The following is a 19,765-nucleotide window of genomic DNA, read 5'->3' on the forward strand; positions in this document are numbered from 1 at the left end:
ATCAGTGAGGGAGTAGCCCTCACAACCCCCTGTGAGGTCGGGATACAAATCCTCACCCCCTCCATCCCAAGTGGCTCAGGAAACACTGCACAGCAGGTCCTACTGAGGGCTGCAAATACTTTAGTACTTAATACTCTCTTTGCTGTTTGAAATGTATGGTAAGAGACATGGGTCCTCATTACAACTATGCCGGCCCGGAAACAACGGTGCCGGTAAGCTTATTGGCACCGTTGTTTCCAGACCGGCATATTACAGTTATGCGGGCAGGTGCCATCCCTCCCTGCAGGTAAGACCTGCTGGGCGGAATGACACCCGCCCGCAGGGTTTTCACAGAAGCATCGGCACCGTTGTTAACGGTGCCAGTGCTTCCGTGGTCGTCATAGAGTCTAACAGGACTCTATGGGAATGGGGACTTACAATTTGCCGGTGCTGACTTCCCGGACCTCCGGGGTTATAATCCTCTGGTTTTACCAGGAAGTGTCACCAGTAAATCGTAACGGGTCCGGCAGCAACCTGCCGGTAGCACCGGTTACCCGTAATGAGGTCCTTGGATGGATTACACAAAGCACCGGTTAGCTACCCAAACGTATAGCTTATTTCAAATCAATTAAAATGTCACCCAAAAACAATGAATTAAACTATCTCCCTTATTTTCATGTACACTTATTTGACACCAAAAAGCATTTATTATTTTGTCGATTGTCACATTTTCCTCACACCATACATGAAGCACACCTTTATTAAACAACGAATAACAACCATGTTACCTTTTCACGGATTGGGCATCATTGCAATGTTCGCGGTGCAGGAGAAAAGTGGCAGTAATTTCATTACCGTCACTTTTGCCACACCGTCAAATTATAATTTTGGGTGGTTTTACGGCCGGCGGTATTACTGTGTGGCAATCCTCCTCTTTACCTCCAAAAATCATTAGATTTACCTCGCCGCAATTCCGCCAGCAGTAAATCCACCAAAGTTCCCCATGGAGTTCTATGAACTGCGAAAATGAGGAATTACCACCAATTGTAATCCTGTGGTAACTCCATATGACCAAGTGCGGGTAACCGTAATTGAGTTTGGCAGTAATTTGGCAGGTTTACCTCCAAATTACCGCCAAACTTGTAATGAGTCCCAATCTTTTGTTGTGATTCTTTAAGTTTAGGAAGTACAATTACAAAACCCAAAGCACATTTTTTAGCCCCATACTGAATTGCATTCTGGTATTTGTAGTCTTCTATCAAGATGTAGGGAACACATTCCACAATTATACTCTTTTTTGCTTAACATATTTCTCTAAGTATTTACATATTTGTCCCTATGTTCTATTATAATTTGTGTACCTTTCAAGTCGTATCAATAAAGTACTGTTAAAATATGGGGATAAGGAGGGGAAAGAGGGAGAGGGTAAGTGATTTATGATGATTTGCCAAGTCCAGGGATTTGGGAAGAGAGGTTACTGGCCTGGAGACTAGAGAGGTTGTTTTCGTTGATTCCAGGCATGTGCTGATTTTGGTAGCATTTAATGACCTGCAAAATTGCCTGCTCTCTCTGTTTCAAGACCTCCTGGATTAATAGGCTCTGCCCGATCACACAATAAGGCAATTCAGCAGTGGAGGCGCTATGCTCTGCCTGTCCTAAACCAATCCAGGCCATTATGTCCTTGGTACCTGAGGTCACAGGAGGAGGCATTCTTGAGGTTAGAAAGCATCCCTTGGGGGTCTGTTTATTTTGACAGTCCAAGTAGTTCATATCCGCAGCTGCGGAATTAAAAGCATGTTGCTCCTTTGAACAATATGGCAAAATACATACACCATTAAAAAAAAACAATCATGAAAACACTGCAAAAACAACAGTTAACTTCAGTCATCAAGACATAATCACATTATTCAACTCCATTCCAAAGTCAGATGGTGTTGCAACCAAAGTTACATAACATTTTCTACCAACTAGGGAAGATGTGCGTTCAAATGCCTGCGTTGCAGACTGGCTTAAAATCCCGGCTTTCCCACTGAACGAAAGTGTGTGCTCCAGGGCAAATCATGTTATCTCACTATGCCTTATCTGCGATAGTTAGAATTCTCTACAATAATAACAGCCTTTTTGTACAAATACACAAAAAAAGAGCTGTTTTTGCAAACATTGCAGTTTTTAAAAAACCACAATGAGGCTAATTACGAGCATGCCGGTCTGGAAAAAGTGCTGGTAACAACGGTTACCGGCAGCTTTTCCGGACCGGCATACTCTGAGTCTGATGGTAGGGGCAGTGAACTACCAGCAGGCCTGACCTGCCGGTAGTTCAGGCCTCTGCCGGCAGATTATTCACTGAAGCACCGGCACTGTTAAAATCAGTCTATGATTCCCATCCCATGGGCCCTCATTACGAGTTTGGAGGTAAGGTACGGCCCTTACCGGCATGGAGCAAATACCGTGTCTGTGTTGCCACAAGGCCGCTATTAGAGCGCGATTAGGAGTACGCGGGCACAAGCTTTGCGCCATGCCGGTAATGACCTTTCCGCCATGCCGTAAAAGGGCAAAAAATCACCCTTCCCGGCATTGCGCGCAGCGCAGATAGCTCCGCCGCCATCCAAGCCATCGCATTAGCGGTGACCGCAATTAGCGGTCACCGCTAATAAGCGGAACTGGAAGTAGCGTCATAGCACAGGAACGGGAAACAGCACGGCGGCCATCTTTAAAAACACAATCCATTGCCATCCACTGTAACCAGGAGCCATCTCACCACCACACCTCTACCACTACCTGCAGCATCTCACAATGCCCAAAGCATTCAAAAAAAGTGCAGAGCGCTTGCACAAGGAACGCTTCTCACCAGAGGAGTTGAATATGCTGGCCGAGACGCTGCAAGAACATGCGGATGTCGTATTCTCCACCAACATGTCTCCATGAAGAAGGAGATATGGGCAGAGGTGGCGCAGAAAGTGAGTGCCGTTGGCACCACCCCACACACTCCTAAAGATGTCCGGAAGCGCTGGCACGACCTGCGCTTACGCGTGCGGAACATCCTCTCGGCCAACCGCAAGCAGGCGATGGCAACAGGTGGAGGTGCGGACTCCCCCATTAAGATGTAACCCTAGGAGGAGATTTGCGCAAGCACCATTGGGATGGAGGCTATTGAGGGAGTGGGGGACATGGAGTGAAGAGCCCCGTCATCGGCCGATGCAGGTAGGTGTCCCAAATGAAACACTGCAAAGACCAACACGATGATGTCCCCCTGAACTGACAGTGCAATGATGGAAAGCAGGGTCCACCAGACACATATTTGCAAGACTGCCTACAGGCAGTGCACACGACCATCTTGTCCACATGCATGATGCACCCCATATATGTCTCATCCCAGATGCATCCCTGCATCACCCACCTAAAAGCCAAGAAACCCGTATGTCACTACCCCAATGCCAATCAACTGCCATTCCATATCAATGCAGCTACCCCAATGCATGCCTGATGCATGTAGACCCATCACTAATCCTCTCCCTCTCTTGGTCCCCCACAGGCACGCCATCAGGCAGCGATGACCAGGACCCCAGGGAGGATGCTGCAACACCACACAAGAAGGCCAGGGGCATGGAAAGAGAAAACCGCCCCCTACATCAAGGGGAAGAGGGCAACCTGGACTACCGCGGAAGGGCAAGACAACCCGAGAACCCACAGCACCAATGTGTACTACGGCCCCCACCACAGCTCCCACACCAGCCACCAACACACAGAAGCCAGTGGCTGAAGGCGCTTTATCGGCTGCCAGCAGTACTGTGGGGGAGACAGCTGCCACAGCAGCCGTGTCCGATGACGAGGCAGATGTTCTGCCACATGGCACAACCAGCAACAGCCACAGCCATGAGCTGTCTCCTGGGTCCTCATGGCCCGGTAGGTTTAGCCCCACGCCAACCGTGCATGAGGAACCAACCATGTCGGTAGCATCTCACACATCCACACATCCACCAGTGTCCTGAACAGCCAAGAGGGGATCAGGGCAATCCAGAAGCGGCAGGAGGAGTTGACAGGGCTGTTGACACAGCACATCACGGAATGTGGCCGGGCAAGGGATGAGATAAGGGAATGTGCTTCATCCCTCAAATCTGTGAAGAGATAGGCAGTGAATTGGCAGCAGTGCGGCAGGTCCTCTCTCAAATGGTGGCAGCAATGGAGGCCATGCGTCCGGCACAGGTGGCAGAACAACCTGGGACATCCTCCAATGCCAGCTCCTCTAAGTCTAGCACCCTGCGAAGGTCTGGGTGGAACCTGCGCAGGTCGGACAGGGGTCCACCTGCTGCCTGAAGAGGAGAAGGGCTGTAGGTTCAGCCAGGCATTCTGGTCTCATGTGGACTTATGGTGCATGCCAGTGCACACCATGTGTGGGGAAGTTGAGGGGGGAGGGGTAGGGGGAGAGGGTGTGTGGGGAAGTTGTGGGGGAGGGGGAGGGAGGAGAGGGTGTGTGGGGAAGTTGTGGGGGGATTGGGGAGAGGGTGTGTGGGGAAGTTGTGGGGGAGGGGGGAGAGGGTGTGTGGGGAAGTTGAGGGGGGAGGGGGAGGAGGAGGGTGGGGTGGAGGGCTTGTGCACTTGATATGTTACATAGTCTCAATACACCTGTTGTGAAATCTGAAATCATGTGTGCAGACACTGCTTATTGTGTACGTGCGCTTTATTGGTGAACAGTCTACAGTGTCTACAGTGTCCATGTCCCTGACACACCCAGTGCCCTGAGTTCCACCTCCATGTCACACTCCCCATCCATGTGTGCTAGAAACATTGGTCAATCAGAGTGTGACGCATGGCACGTCCCTCCTGTGCATCGCTGCCTCCCTGAAGTGCAACCCCATCTTCACCCTCCTCATCCTCATCGTCAGGTGGTTGCAGTTCAGCGCCAGGGGGCAGAGGCACATTCCGTCTGATGCAGATATTGTGTAGCATGACACATGCCATGACGATCTTGGCCACCTTCTCATGGCCGTACAGGAGAGCCCCACCAGACCTGCTGAGGCAACGAAACCGTGCCTTCAAGAGGCCAATCACCACACGGGTATGTGTATGCGCACGATTGTAGTCCTCCTCGTGCCTGTTCTGCGGGTTCCGGACTGGGGTAAGGAGCCACCTCTTCAAGGGATAGCCTGCATCACCTGCATGTGGGCAACAATGATTATGTGTAGATCCTCACATAATATGGGACCTGTATCAATGACACCATAGCATGCATTCATTTCCTGTTTGCACCCACAGATCCATGCATGAATAGAGACACATGATGTGACTGCTATGTGTGTATTCCTCTTATAGACAGGTGTGCGTGCCATTGTCTAGTTGGCGCAGGGGGGACCAATTCCTTGTGAGTGCTCATGCACTGTGGTATTCCACACTGGTTGTTCCCATGATCTGGGTGATGTGCAGTGATTTGTATGCTTCCATCCTGTCAAGGTTGATGGCAGCGTCATGATGATCTCACTATGCACAACAAATGGTGACATGCTGTTTTGGTGGACCTCTGTGTTGGTGTAGGGGTGTGTTCATGTATTTTGCCCTCATGTGGCTCCTTTGTACGCAGTAATGGAGACCTGTCCTTTTTGATTATGGTATTTGGTGCTGTGCATTGGCCATCCTAATTGCTTGTCGCTGCATTGTGCTGTGGGGTCTACGGTCTGATTATGTGCAGTGTACATGTTGATGGCTATGTAATGGTTGTTGCACTGCATCATTTTCGTGGTAGGGCAGCTTACGTCTTGCATTTTGTGGTCAGGTGTCGGGTCAAGTCTGGCCTGCTTTGGGGTATGAGCATGGTACATCCTCTCAGGTACTCTCAGCCAGGTGAAGTATGCATCTCTCCGCCCCCCCCCACCCATCTCAGCCAGGTGAAGTATGCATCTCTCCCCCCCATCTCAGCCAGGTGAAGTATGCATCTCTCCCCCCCATCTCAGCCAGGTGAAGTATGCATCTCTCCCCCGCCATCTCAGCCAGGTGAAGTATGCATCTCTCCCCCCCATCTCAGCCAGGTGACGTATGCATCTCTCCCCCCATCTCAGCCAGGTGACCTATGCATCTCCCCCCCCCCCATCTCAGCCAGGTGATGTATGCATCTCTCCCCCCAATCACCTACTCACATTGCATTACCATGAGCCTGACATGCAACTCACCGAGAAGCCAGGTTCTCTGCCCTGCATGTCGCTCCATGTAGCGTGGTATTGTGGAGTTCCGCAAGACCATTGAATCATGCGTTGATCCGGGAAATCAGGCACAACAATGTGTGATGATCTTGTTTGAGTCACATACCATTTGCACGTTGATGGAGTGGTATAACTTACGGTTGCGGTACACTACCTCCATGGCATGTAGAACCACCAATTCAACATGGGTCCAGTCGATGGCGCCAATGCAACCAGGGATGCCGGCCAGTGAATGGAAATCAATTTTGGTGTTGGAGATCTCCTGGGCTGTCTGTGGTAGGAAAATGTGGTCGCCTGTGTGCTTCAGGAGGGCATCAAGCACTTGGTTCAACGTACGTGAGAGTAATGGTTGTGATATGCCATGCATGTGCCCCACTGTGCGATGGTAGGTGCCTGTGGCCAGGAAGTGGAGCACAGACACTACCTTCAGTAGAGGTGGGATGGCGGTGCGTATTTCAATCAGGCTAACAATGTCGTCATGTATCATGTCCACAATGGTGGTGATGGTGTCCCGGTCCAGACGGTACAAGGTATGGATCTGCTCAGCGGTGAGGTTGAATGGACTGGCTCGGATGCGAGGGATTGGGGGATGCCTGCGTGGTACCACTGGCTGCACTGGTGGGGCATGCTGGGCCTGCCTCACCCTCCTTCTCCTCCTGCATCTCCTCTGTGCTGCCTGTTGTTGTTGTTGTTGTTGTTGTTGCAGCAGTTCCACTGCAATCATGTCCTCCAGCCCCAGCATTGCTAGTATTATTGGAATCATTTTGGTGTGTGACTGGGTGTGGGAAGGGGTGGGGTGTGCTCCTTTTGTGCTGGCCCAGTCTATATTGTCTCTACCTGTGCTGATTGTGTGCACCTGTGGCAGTTAGGAATACTGGCCATGGCCGTTTACGGGTGGTCCGCCATGCCGGTCTTTACTCCATCCCGGTAAGGTACTTTTCGGGCTTCAGTAGGCCGTTATTTGCATGTCCGCCTGACTTGTGATGGCCTCCTGTTTACGCCATGCCGGTATTTCCGGCATGAAAGGTTGCGTGCCCGCGCCCATTCCGCTATTTGAGGCACCGTTAGTTACGGTGCCGCTAATAGCGGGTTGGTGGGTCGTAATGGCCCAGAGCGGTAAACAATGGCGGTAATCCTTTACCGGCATCGTTTATCCCTTACCTCCAACCTCATAATGACCCCCATGGGAATGAGAACTTACTGTTCCTCCGCCACCCGTAACATCTTGGTAATACAGGAATATCGGGCAGCTGAAACGGTAAGCTGAGGCTGCCGTACCAGTAACCTCGTAATGAAGCCCAATATGTGTGTTTTCTTTTTTAATGGTCATTCTAAGAAAGGGAAAAAAGGGAGAGAAGAACTGGTGGGCAAAAGGCTAGTGGGAAGTGGTGGGCAAGAGGCCAGTGAGGGAGCAGTGGGCAAGAGGCCAGTGGGGGAGCAGTGGGCAAGAGGCCAGGTGAGGACTGGTGGGCAAGAGGCCAGATGGGGACCAGTGGGCAAGATGCTAGGGTGGGAGTGGTGGGAAAGAGTCAAGTGGGGGAACGGTGGGTAAGAGGCCAGTGGGGAGCGTTAGGCAAGAGGCCAGTGGGGGAGAAGTGGGCAAGCGGCCAGTGGGGGAGCAGTGGGCAAGAGACTTGGGTTGGAGTGGTGGGGAAGAAGCCAGTGGGGGAACAGAGGATGATAAACTGGGGTGGGAGTGGTAGGAAAGAGGCTAGTGGGGGAGAGGTGGGAAAGAGGCCAGTGGGGAGTGGTGGGCAAGAGGCCAGTGGGGGAGTGGTGGGCAAAAGGCCCAAGTGGGAGTGGTAGGCAAGAGGCCAGTGGGCCAGAGGCCAGTGGGGGGCAGTGGGCAAGAGGCCAGTGGGGAACCAGTCGGGCAGAGGCCAATGTGGGAGCAGTGGGCAAGAGACTGGGGTGGGAGTGGTAGGCAAGTGGCCAGTGGGGGAGCAGTGGGCAAAAGGCCAATGGGGGAGCAGTGGGCAATAGGCCAGTGGGGGAAACGGTGGGCAAGAGGCCAGGGAGAGAGTGGTGGGCAATAGGCCAGTGGGGGAGCAGTGGGCAAGAGGCCAGTGGGGAAATGGTGGGAAAGAGGCCAGTGACAGTACAGTGGTCAAAAGGCCAGAGTGGGAGGGGTCGGCAATCGTGGCCAGAGATGGAACAGTGGGCAAGAGGCCGGAGGAGGAGCAGTAAGCTAGTGGGGTAGTGGTGGGCCAGTGAAGGAGCAGCGGGCGGAGAGTGAGTGGTGTGCCAGAGGCCAGAGAGGGAGCAATGTACCAGAGACAGAGTGATGGGGGCAAAGCGGGAGCAAGCAGCAGATTGGGAGAAAGTATAGGACGGAGAGTGCAATAGATTGGGAGAAATGGAGTGAGATTCATGAGGAGCAAGGAAATGGTGGAACAAGAGGGAGACAGATGTAAATCACAGGAGAGTGCACAAGGAGCTGGAGAGCATAAGGTGTGAGTTGGGGGCCCGATTGAGAGTGACAGGGACTGGAGAGCTAACGTTGTGACTTGGCAGTGTGACAATGACAGTGCTAGTGAGTATGTGCATGAAATGCAGAGCCCGCGGTTTGCTACAGTAGGTAGTGATGGAGAATTGGTGAGTGCGAAGGGTGTGGGTGACTGGGGGATTGGAGAACATACAAGGGGAATCTTTGCACCATTACAAGTGATAACGATTGATAAATGTAATATGAACTAGACACACATGTCAAACAAAAAGGCAGAGCAAAATACTGTTCTGTCAAGCCTGGCACATCTGGGACTCTTTCTATTAAATTGATAGTCAACATAGAAATCATGCAAATAATAACATGGCACACACTGCCCGTTTCCTGCACCCTTGCATCCATTGACTAAAAACATGCCCCAAAAACATGTACCTTCGGAAGCAAAATATGCTTTCTTATGATCTAAAATCTTTACTTACATGCTGCATTGTATATCACATTCTCCATAATATTACATGCTGCAATATTATGGAGAATGTGATATACAATAGACGTACCCTCGCCCTCTTTTACTCTCAACGCTTTCTCCACATATCCACCCCCCACCTCTTGTCCTTTCTCTCTCTCTCGCACCTTCTCCCAATCAACAACGACTTTCCCTCACCAAGAGCCCTGTTTTGCATCAGGTGTTTCCATAACTGTTCTTTCGTTAGTGATGAGGAACATTTGCCGTCTCTGTGACCTGATGAGTACACTTTGGGGGTCTCTCCGGGGCTGCCCCGCTTTAATGGTGCCCACCCTGCACGCAGAGTTTCCTATGCCAGCCGCTCATCACAGCCCCCACGTGACACGAGACGGAAAAAGCCAAACCATTAGTAAAGTGCACAGAAACATTAACTCATCGGGAGAGTGTGACGTGCTGAGGACAGCACACTGCTCTGCTGGTGCCTCTCAGGCTTAACCAGGGGCATGCTTCCAGGTGTGTGGGGTGTCCTCCCGCCCAGATTTAGAGAGTGCAGAGTGGGTCTGCATTGGAACACGAGCGGCCATGACAGGACTTCCGTTTCATGCTTTCTGTCACCTACAGCTCCACATTTATAATTAAGAAGCACTGCTATGCCTCCAGAAAAACAGACATCAGAGGATGACCACTCACACCCGCCATGAAGGATAGTTAGATCTCTTGGCGCCCCGGAGCAATGGTTACGTATAGCGCCTTAAACATGAAATAAAGAAATCAAATTGGCGCAATCGCCATCAGTTTAATTGTGCTCTGCTCCTTGTCGTGCAAATACTACAGACAACTCAAGCTATCCAATGACAAATGTGAGCAGCCCATTCAGGGCAGATTTTGCATTCTGGCCCCTTTCATTTCTGGACTTAAGGCCACAACCATGGAAAGACGCAAACAAGTCAGGCTCACAGTCTCGGAAATCTACCCTCTGCTCCAAAACCACCAAACAGAGTACATATTGGTGGTTAAGTAAGTACAGCGACAACCTACGACAAAATTCAGTCCAGCTGGACACATAACGTGTCTCTTGCACTCGCACACACTCGTGACCTCCCTCAGCACCCACCCACATGCCTGAACTGTTGTGTCGCTTACTGGAGCCCACATCATTCCTAATCTTGGCCAAATGCACACATGCATTCTACATGTCCCCGAGGGCGTTCGCAGCACAAACGCGTTGAGACCATAACAATGGAAAAAGGCGCTATATAAATGACTACTACTACAAGTCTGAGAATGCACACTAGTATTGCCTGAACAGCCATGCCACAATGGAGGTGTCAGACATGCCACGGGGCCACTTAGCAATACTTACATTTTATTTATTTATTTATTTATTGTGTATGTGTAAGGCGCTCATACATCAAGAAATTGGACCTCATCACGAGTTGGGCGGTAATGGCAGCGGTATTAGCCCTACCGCAAACCCCCCAGCGCTATTAGCGCCGAATCACGGGTTTGGCGGTAATGGAATTCCCCATTCCCCACTGAGCCCATTCGGGAATGCCCCATTCCCCATTGGGCTCAATGGGGAATTTTTGCGCTCTTACCGCTGGTGGATTTCTCGCCGGTGGTAATAGTGCGAATTTTCCGTGACTTCCCCCCAGCTCAGAGCTGGGGAGAAATTCGCCAAAGCCCTGATTTGGCGGACCCTTAAATCCGGCAGTAATAGCGCGACCGCCGGATTTAAGGGTTACCGCCAAACTAGTGATGAGGCCCATTGTGTTACATTATTTTGGGAATGCATTCCCCTCCCTTTAGTTCTCATGCCTCTCAACCTATTGAGACTCCAAGGCAGGTGATGTACATTATCGTTGATAGTTGAGAGCCCATCGACATCTAGGAGGCTATGGAGGAGAATGGGGCTTAACACAAGACTCTGGTGAGCTGAGAAGTATGATATATATCGGGCATTCCCAAGGTCATGCGTTAAGACACTCCATAAGTCCTGGACTCCAGTCCTGCTTCACCCTGCACATCCGCTGCTTCTATTGGGAAAATTAAACCTCACTATTGTGTAAGGGAGCAAAATGGCATTAGCTAAAAGAGGGAAAAGCCTGGCAGAACATCTCCTCTCTTTCATTGGACAGTAAGGTTGCTCTGCTTCTGCGTGAAGGAATGAAGTCAGATGACAAAAGTGGCCATTAGTGTGTCAACATTAGTGGACTCAGAAGCATAGACTACATATATGTGGCTAAAACATCCAAGTGATTCCACTTCCCCATACTGCTGATGATACACCTGGTCATAATGGCACCCTTAAGGTTTCTGGCTCAGTCATGCCCCTGCCAGATGCCTATAGCACAGCACTCTGGGATCTGCCATTCCCGGTTTCTCCATGAGCAAAGGGGGGTGGATCTAGTAGATGGCGGTTTGTGGCAACAGGCCTCTTGCAGTGGTACTGTCAGAATGTGTGCCATAGAACCTTGACACACACCAAAGATGCACAGGTTGCTATATTACTGAACTAGATATACAACCCATGCCTATCACACTGTAACACACCTCTCTCCCTTGTTGCACATCTCCCACAACCAAAATAATAACAAAAGAAATCACAACTCTTACTAACTGTAGCTATTAACCACACACCTAATTACTATATTTCTTGGGTAACTGTTTAACTCTGTTTGACCACCTGGTTCCACCCACCACCCCATGGCATTCCTTATGGTAACATTTGACATTTCCATATCAGCTGGTTCCCTATTTCCCATATGTACAACTCCTTGCTCCTCAGACACCACTTCCATCTCGTCAAACCTTCCTTCGCTGGGAACACTGTTACTGTGCTCAGCCTCACCAAAATCCTGTGCATGTTCTCAAATGTTTTCCTTTGCAACCCTGTCCACGGTGTGCTCTCCTCCACTGTTGCAACCATCATCAACCCACCATGTACCCGATGAATCCTAAATGTCGATACTTCTGTTGCTCCACACACAGTGCCATCACTCATTTTGACATACCCATGTCCCACTCCTATCCCCTTCAAAGGTGCTAAAAACACTGGCAAACCATTCTGCGTAAACCAAGGACTCTTTACCCTTACATAGACCTGCCACTTTTTCCCCACATTTTTTTTTGTTGTGCTCCTCTGCCAAAACATCTTGTCTCTATCTTGACTTTTTCACAATCTCTTACAAATCTACCTTGGATTGCACACCATCTGCGAACCACAAAGGCTTTGACTTGCTCCCAAGCTTTCTGCCCTTCAGAACCTCAAAGCTGCACACCCTGTAAGGCTATTAGGTGTGTCTCCATGCACCCTAATGGCATCCGCCAACACAGTTCTACAATCCAACCTGTTAGCCAATGCCAATTGAATCACTTATTTGATGAACCTGTTGGTGCGCTCAACTAAACCATTAGCACTGGGATTATATAATGCCGCTCTATGATGGCCAATCTCCCTCTCCCTTAAGAATTCACACATTTATGGCAATACAAATTGCGCACCATTGTTGGTAACAATACCGCCTGGAACCCCCTTGCTGTCAAAATCCTTTCCAAAAAATCTATAAACCTAGTGGTTAAATGAATGCACAGACACAACTTCACTCCATCATGAGGTGGAACCTACTACCACCAATACATATCTGGCATTCTCCCCCAACCCTACGAATTGACCCATTATGTCTAAGGCCACCTTTCACCAGACCTAATCCGGCACTGCAACCTGATGTATGGTTGGAGCTCTTTCTACCAGGCACTTATCATTTACAGTACACGGCACACAATCCCTGAACAAACCCTCTACATCGCTGTCCATAGTTGGCCACCAGTATGACTTGGTGAGAGTCCTTCCTAAATGCCCCTCTTGAGCAAGTGCAACTAACCTACTCCGCTTGGCTATAGGAGCTATTGACCTGTCCCCTCTGGTCACTCACCAAGGAGCCTCTCCCATCTCGTTGCGAACCAGCGTGTATTTCTTCCCCTCAGCACAGTCCTCAATCCTGGTCCTTCCTTCCCTCAAACCCTTGCAAATCCATCTGCATTCTGGCTACTTTTCACTCTATTCCCACAACTCTCCCTTATCAACCACCAGTACACATGCTACTTGCACCCCTCCCCTTTCAAATTGTAGTTTCCCTTCTTATACCGGCAACTAAGACAGTCACGAACTGTTGATGAGGGACTTTTTGATTGATACCCTTTAGTTGTACCTCGCGACCTCAATTGTAATTAAAGTTCTGTTGTCCTGTATATATATTGGCTTGTGTCGCATGGGTGTGAGCTTCTACGGAGACTAAGAGACCCTCCACTCCGTTGTTAAATCACAGAAAATTGGGATGAGCTTGCACCTTCTTATGCGCCAGTTTATATCAATGTCCTTATTATGAGCTCAAAACTTCCTCATAAGAAAAAGACTCCAGTATTGCTTAGTTGTGAAATCATTTTTTATTTTGTGCTTTTGTAGCCCTTTAGTGAATGACACGTGTTTCGGCAACCGAGCTTTGCCTTTTTCAAATCCGGGCTAATTTTGATTGTCAACAAAGAGAGAAAGACAAAACCATAGAGAGAATGGAACATAGTTAATTTGTGCACATATGCCCATCCCAAAAGAAACCCTATGTGGTTGGTGACATTTGTTGTGATCACACGCAAGCATAAACAATAATAAGTGAAAATCTGATTATTGACTTAATTTGATATGGGCAAGTGTGTGGCTGAGTAGTGCATGCCTTCTTTGACTGGCTGTACAAAGTCTGGGGGAGTGATACTGAAGGGAATAATAGAAACGAGGGATGTTTAATAAACAAAACGGGCTTGTCATGCAAGTTCAACTGCATCCCAGCATTGTCATGTATACCATCACTTAACACACTGTGAGTGCGTTCTCTTCCCCTTTAGGTAATTTCACCTCACGTGCGTGGATAAATGCATAATGCCGTAATTCATTCTATGGGCTCAATCCCACCTGTATAGGAAGTGAACATAATTGAATGTGTAACTAGGTACGTTAGTTGGTAAACGCAATGAATATTACTTCAAAATAATGGGAAGTTCTAATGTCCAGTAGACATGAGTTAGTATCTCGCTGAATAGCCGTATTTTGTAATTTAACGGTATCAAGACCACTGTTTGTATTGTATTGTAGATGACACATGTTCATTATTCCATCGGATTAAGAATGAATATAAAGCATTTTTCGAATATGCATATGTTTTGTGCATAGTGCCCAGCGTGATTATTTTTTTATTTGACGGTATCATGAAAACTATTGGTATTGTAGACGACACATATTCGTTATCACATCGGTTTACAAATAAATATAATGTGCATATGTTAAGTACATAGTGCCCAGCGTGACACCCACTAGAATCGAGTGTCGCGCCACATTGTGTACAATTTCTTATTAAGCAAAACTTGTTTATATTTCTAACACTTGTATTCACATCGGCATGCTTCATGGCATGTTCCGTGTAAATGTGGGACAGAAAAGCATTGGACCTGCGTTTTTGGGTGGTCTTGTGTGTCAGGGCTTACCTCATAATTATCCATCTCCTGCTCCAAGCGTCGTGTATGTTCACGTCCGCATACAGATTCCTATTAATTCGATTTGTGTGTAATGGTCCTACCTCAGTTTCTACGGTGGCGGCCATGTTTGGGCTCTTATGCGTTATCTGTCATTGCTACCACTACATTCTCTCCCAATTAGTGTTATATTACAAATGAAATGCACATTTTGGTGGAGAAGCCTCATCTCTTGCCTCATCCTAATTCCTGAATAGCGTTTCGAGTAGTCCCTGTTTTTTAAACATGGGAAAAAAATTAATAGAAAAAACTTAAAAAACGTTTTGTTACAATTTGATGTCAATAATTGTGCCGGCATGTTGCGAACCGTGGTAAGCTTTGCAACATGTGAGCATTAATCTTATGTAACCGCTGAGTCACCCTGGTTGATGTATTTCGGGGGGTGAGGGGGTAAATTATTAGGGGGGTTGGGAAAAAAACAGTTAAAAAAGAGAAATAGGAAACCATAGTGACACCCAGGGCCTCATTACGACCCTGGCGCTAATGGGTTAACGGCGCCGTAAAAGGCTGCAGCGCCATTAACCCATTAGCGCCTAATTACGAGATCCCTTTGCGGGACCCGATCTTAACGGCTGGTATAGACCAGCCGTTAAAGTAGGGACCCGCAAAGGGACCTTCGCGGTAAGTATGGTACCGCAATTTGCGGTACCGTTCTTAGCGCCTTCGCCATTCCCATTATGCCCTATGGGCAAAAATGGGAATGGGGAAGGGCCATGGGGAAATGGGGAAATACCACCCCGCCAACCTTGGAATGGGCGGTATTTCCCCATTTCACCATGGCGGACACGTTACAATACCGGCAACAACCATGGTGCTAATAGCGCCATGGTTTAGCGCTGGTATCGTAATGAGGGCCCCAGTGTTATGAGTGCATTATGGTTAGTGTAGTTGATATATTGCTCCTTCTTTCTACCCATCTGTAACATTCAAAAACTGAGCATTCACATATATAAATACATACCTGAACATCAATTAGCTAAATAGAAAATATTTGACTTAGTGGTCATCAGAGAGGGAAACATTCACATTAATACATTGTCATAACCTTATTTACATTGGGAAAATCTATCCAAGTCCATATTACAAGAAATTTACCATTTAATTGTCTGAGTTAAGGCCAAACTCTAAAGTTCTGAAATGCCAAATCAATATGGATGGCTTCTGCCTGTCTCAATCGTAGTTCTTGATTGCCTCCACTTTTACTCATCTGGATTTTGTGTAAGCTGATGAATTTAATGTCTTTTTTATTGTCCGTTTGGTGGTGGATTTGCCAATGTTGTGATAATGGTAAATTATAATTGCACACACAACATATTTTGAGCGACAATTAATCTGTTGTTTTATTGGTGTTAGGATTCCATTTTTATCCTTAAATATAGTGGTTTCTGGTGAGGCATGTTTACACATGGTGCAAAACCCACATTTTCTGAATCCCAATTTCGGTTGTTGTAGCCAGTTCGTTGATACTTTTTATTCTTTGTCTGCTAGTAAGGATGGACTGAGAGTACTTTTCAGAGTTTTGGGTCTTCTAAAAACCAGGGTAGGATGATCTTTGATACAGTTTCCAACATGAGGGTCCAAATTCAGAAGATACCAATTCTTTTTTAGTGCTTTCCTGATCATTTAGCTGTTTGAACAATATGTAGTAATGAAGTGGGCAGTATCATCTTGTTTTGATTCTTTGGTCCTTGGGGTCAGTGTTGACTGTTTATTTGTTTAGCTTTAGTCTGTGCTGTTGCAATGGCTTTCTGGGGGTACCCCCTGGCATGGAATCGGTTAGATAGTAGTTCACATTCAGATTCGAAGGCCGATGTTTCAGTACAATTTCGTTTGGGACGTATAAATTCTCCCTTGGGGATGTTTCTGATGACTGGTTTATAATGGCAGCTTTTGACCAAAAGAGTTGAGTGAACTTCGGTTTCTTTTCTGTAGGTTTTGGTTTGGAGTTTGTCCCCTGATGTGAAGATAGAAAGATCCAAAAAGTTGATTTCTGACTTGCTGCATAATCCGGAGAATTCGAAACCATACGAGTTGTCATTGACCTGAATTAGAAAAGCTTCCAATTCATGCTCGCTTCCACTCCAAATAAGTAATACATCATCTATGTATCGGGTCCATTTCACCACTTGGTTTCTGAATGCAGTCTGTTGATATATGAATAGGTCTTCAAACATTCCCATAACCAAGTTTGCCAGAGCTGGTGCATATTTCACACCCATTGCAGCTCCACGTGTTTGCTTAAAGAAAATGCTGTCAAATATAAAGATATTATTCTCCAATGTTGTCATCAACATCTCTTTTAACATACATGCATAGTTGAAGCGTGAGGCTGATTCGTCTTTAGAAATGTAGTCCATTGTTTCAAGTGCCAAATTGTGTCCTATGGATGTATACAAGGCCTTGACGTCCCAAGTTGCCAATAGGTAGTTCTCCTGCCAGTGTATTTGTCCTAGAATTTTGATAGCCACAGTTGTATCTTTAAGATATGCTTTGAATTGACATACTTTTGGTCTAAGGATATTGTCAATGTATTCTGCGAGTGGTTCCGTTGCCCATCCGATGCCTGTTACAATGGGCCTTCCTTCGGGAATTATGTCAAATGCCTTATGTACCTTTGGAAGGAAGTAAATTGTGGGTATTGTTGGTTTTGATACTGAGAGATGTAATTTTTCTTCATCGGTAGTTAACCCTTGTTGGTGCCATCCATCAAGTAGGTTCTTTAGCTCCTGTATGATTCTTGTTGTAGGATTGCCTGCTAATTTCTCATAACAATTCGGGGTCTCAAGATGATTGTTAGCCATTTTAATATAGTCTGAGCGATTCATTATGATTATGTTTCTCCCTTTATCTGCTTCTTTAATGACAAGCTCTTTGTTAGTTTGTAGGTTATGTAATGCATTTCTCTCCTGGCAAGTTAGGTTGTTGAGACACTTGTTGGTTCTTGGTTCGGATTTTTTAGTCAATTTGTACAGGTCTTGAGTTACCACTTTATAGAAAGCGTCAACCATGTTGTCCGGTGCCAATTGGGGTAGGAATCTCAATTTTGGAAGTTAGACTTGCTGTATGTATCAATAATTCATGCCTTGTTTCATGTATGGGTTAGTCATCAGACTCTCAGATGGGTCTCAGTAAGTGAATGTTTCCCAATTCTTCAATCGTTATATCACTAATGCTTTTTGTTGTAGATATGGTTCTTCGTTTATCAACTTGTGTAGCAAAAAAAATATTTAATTTTAGTATCTGAACAAATTTGAACAGGACTATATGTATACCGAATGGTTCACAGAAAGAGGTTGGGGCAAAGGACAGACCTCTGTTGAGGAGACTGGTTTCTTCTGCAGTAAAATTGTGATTTGATAAATTCATTACCAAATTATTTAGTTTGTTTTTTTTGCTGCCTCCCGTGCTGCAGCTCTTGTTAAGCGCTGATAAGCGTCTAGAATGTCTGGATTTTCTGTGTCCTCCAGATCCTCTCCTCCCTCTACTCCGACAAAAGGTTTGTGCAACTGAAAACGGAATTATTTGGTTGGTATATTTCTGTTATCTTTTTTAAAACGTCTGATTTGATTTAAGAATCCATGGCCTGTTTTCCTATTAGTTTCTTGTGTGATATCTGTGTTTCCATCATGTATTGGGAGTTTCTCTTGATATTGTTTTGGTAAATTTGTTGTACCTATCTTGAAAAGTGTACACTTTGTCCTCTTTGTAATCTCGGTCATCGCGGTACATTTTCTCAATTTACGTAATTTAATATCATCCTGATATTCTTTGAGGGTCTCATATATTTTCAGAACATTTTTCTCCTTTGTTACATCAAGTGCTTTTGCCTCCGTAATTTCTTTTTTAACAAGTTCGATCTGTTCTGTAGTGCTTTTGTGTTCTCGTTCTGCATGTTCAATCGGCATCAGAAGCATTTGTTTGGAACATTGGTTAAGATTGGTTTCCCAGTTGTCTGCCAGGTCCTTATCCTCATCTTTATTAAAGTCCGGAAAGATCAAGATGCATAGTCCTCTTGGGATTTGGTCTTTCGTTAGGTAATTTTTTAGAGAAATTATCTCCCAATATTTATCAATTTCCCTGCGTGAGGCCCTTTCCAGTTTAACAAATTTATATCTAAGGTCCTCTCGCTTAGGTGTGCTTGAGGTGAATGCATGTATGTTGCTTCCCCGTGGCCGCCACAGTAGAAACTGAGGTAGGACTATTACACACAAATTGAATTAATAGGAATCTGTATGCAGACGTGAACGCACACGATGCTTGGAGCAAGAGACGGATAATTATGAGGTAAGCCCCGACACACAAGCCCACCCTAAAATGCGGGTCCAATGCTTTTCAGTCCCACATTTACATGGAACATGCCGTGAAGCATGCCGATGTGAATACAGGTGTTAGAAGTATAAACAAGTTTTGTGAGAAATTGTACACAATGTGGCGCGGCACTCGATTCTAGTTGGTGTCACGCTGGGCACTATGTACTTAACATATGCGCCTTATATTTATTTGTAAATCAATGGGATAACGAACATGTGTCGTCTACAATACCAATAGTGGTCATGATACCGTCAAATCAAAAAATAATCACGCTGGGCACTATGGACAAAACATATGCATATTCGAAAAATGCTTTATATCCATTCTTAAACCGATGGAATAACGAACATGTGTCATCTACAATACAATACAAACAGTGGTCTTGATACCGTTAAATTAGAAAATACGGCTATTCAGCGAGATACTAACTCATGTCTACTGGACATTAGAACTTCCCATTATTTTGAAGTAATATTCATTGTGTTTACCAACTAAGGTACCTAGTTACACATTCAATTATGTTCACTTCATATACAGGTGGGATTGAGCCCATAGAATGAATTACGGCATTATGCATTTATCCACGCATGTGAGGTGAAATTACCTAAAGGGTAAGAGAACGCACTCACAGTGTTTTAAGTGATGGTATACATGACAATGCTGGGATGCAGTTGAACTTGCATGACAAGCCCGTTTTGTTTATTAAACATCCCTCGTTTCTATTATTCCCTTCAGTATCACTCCCCCAGACTTTGTACAGCCAGTCAAAGAAGGCATGCACTACTCAGC

This window comes from Ambystoma mexicanum, chromosome 3p, assembly GCF_040938575.1.
Source record: "Ambystoma mexicanum isolate Mex_15411 chromosome 3p, UKY_AmexF1_1, whole genome shotgun sequence".
Lineage (NCBI taxonomy): Eukaryota > Metazoa > Chordata > Amphibia > Caudata > Ambystomatidae > Ambystoma > Ambystoma mexicanum.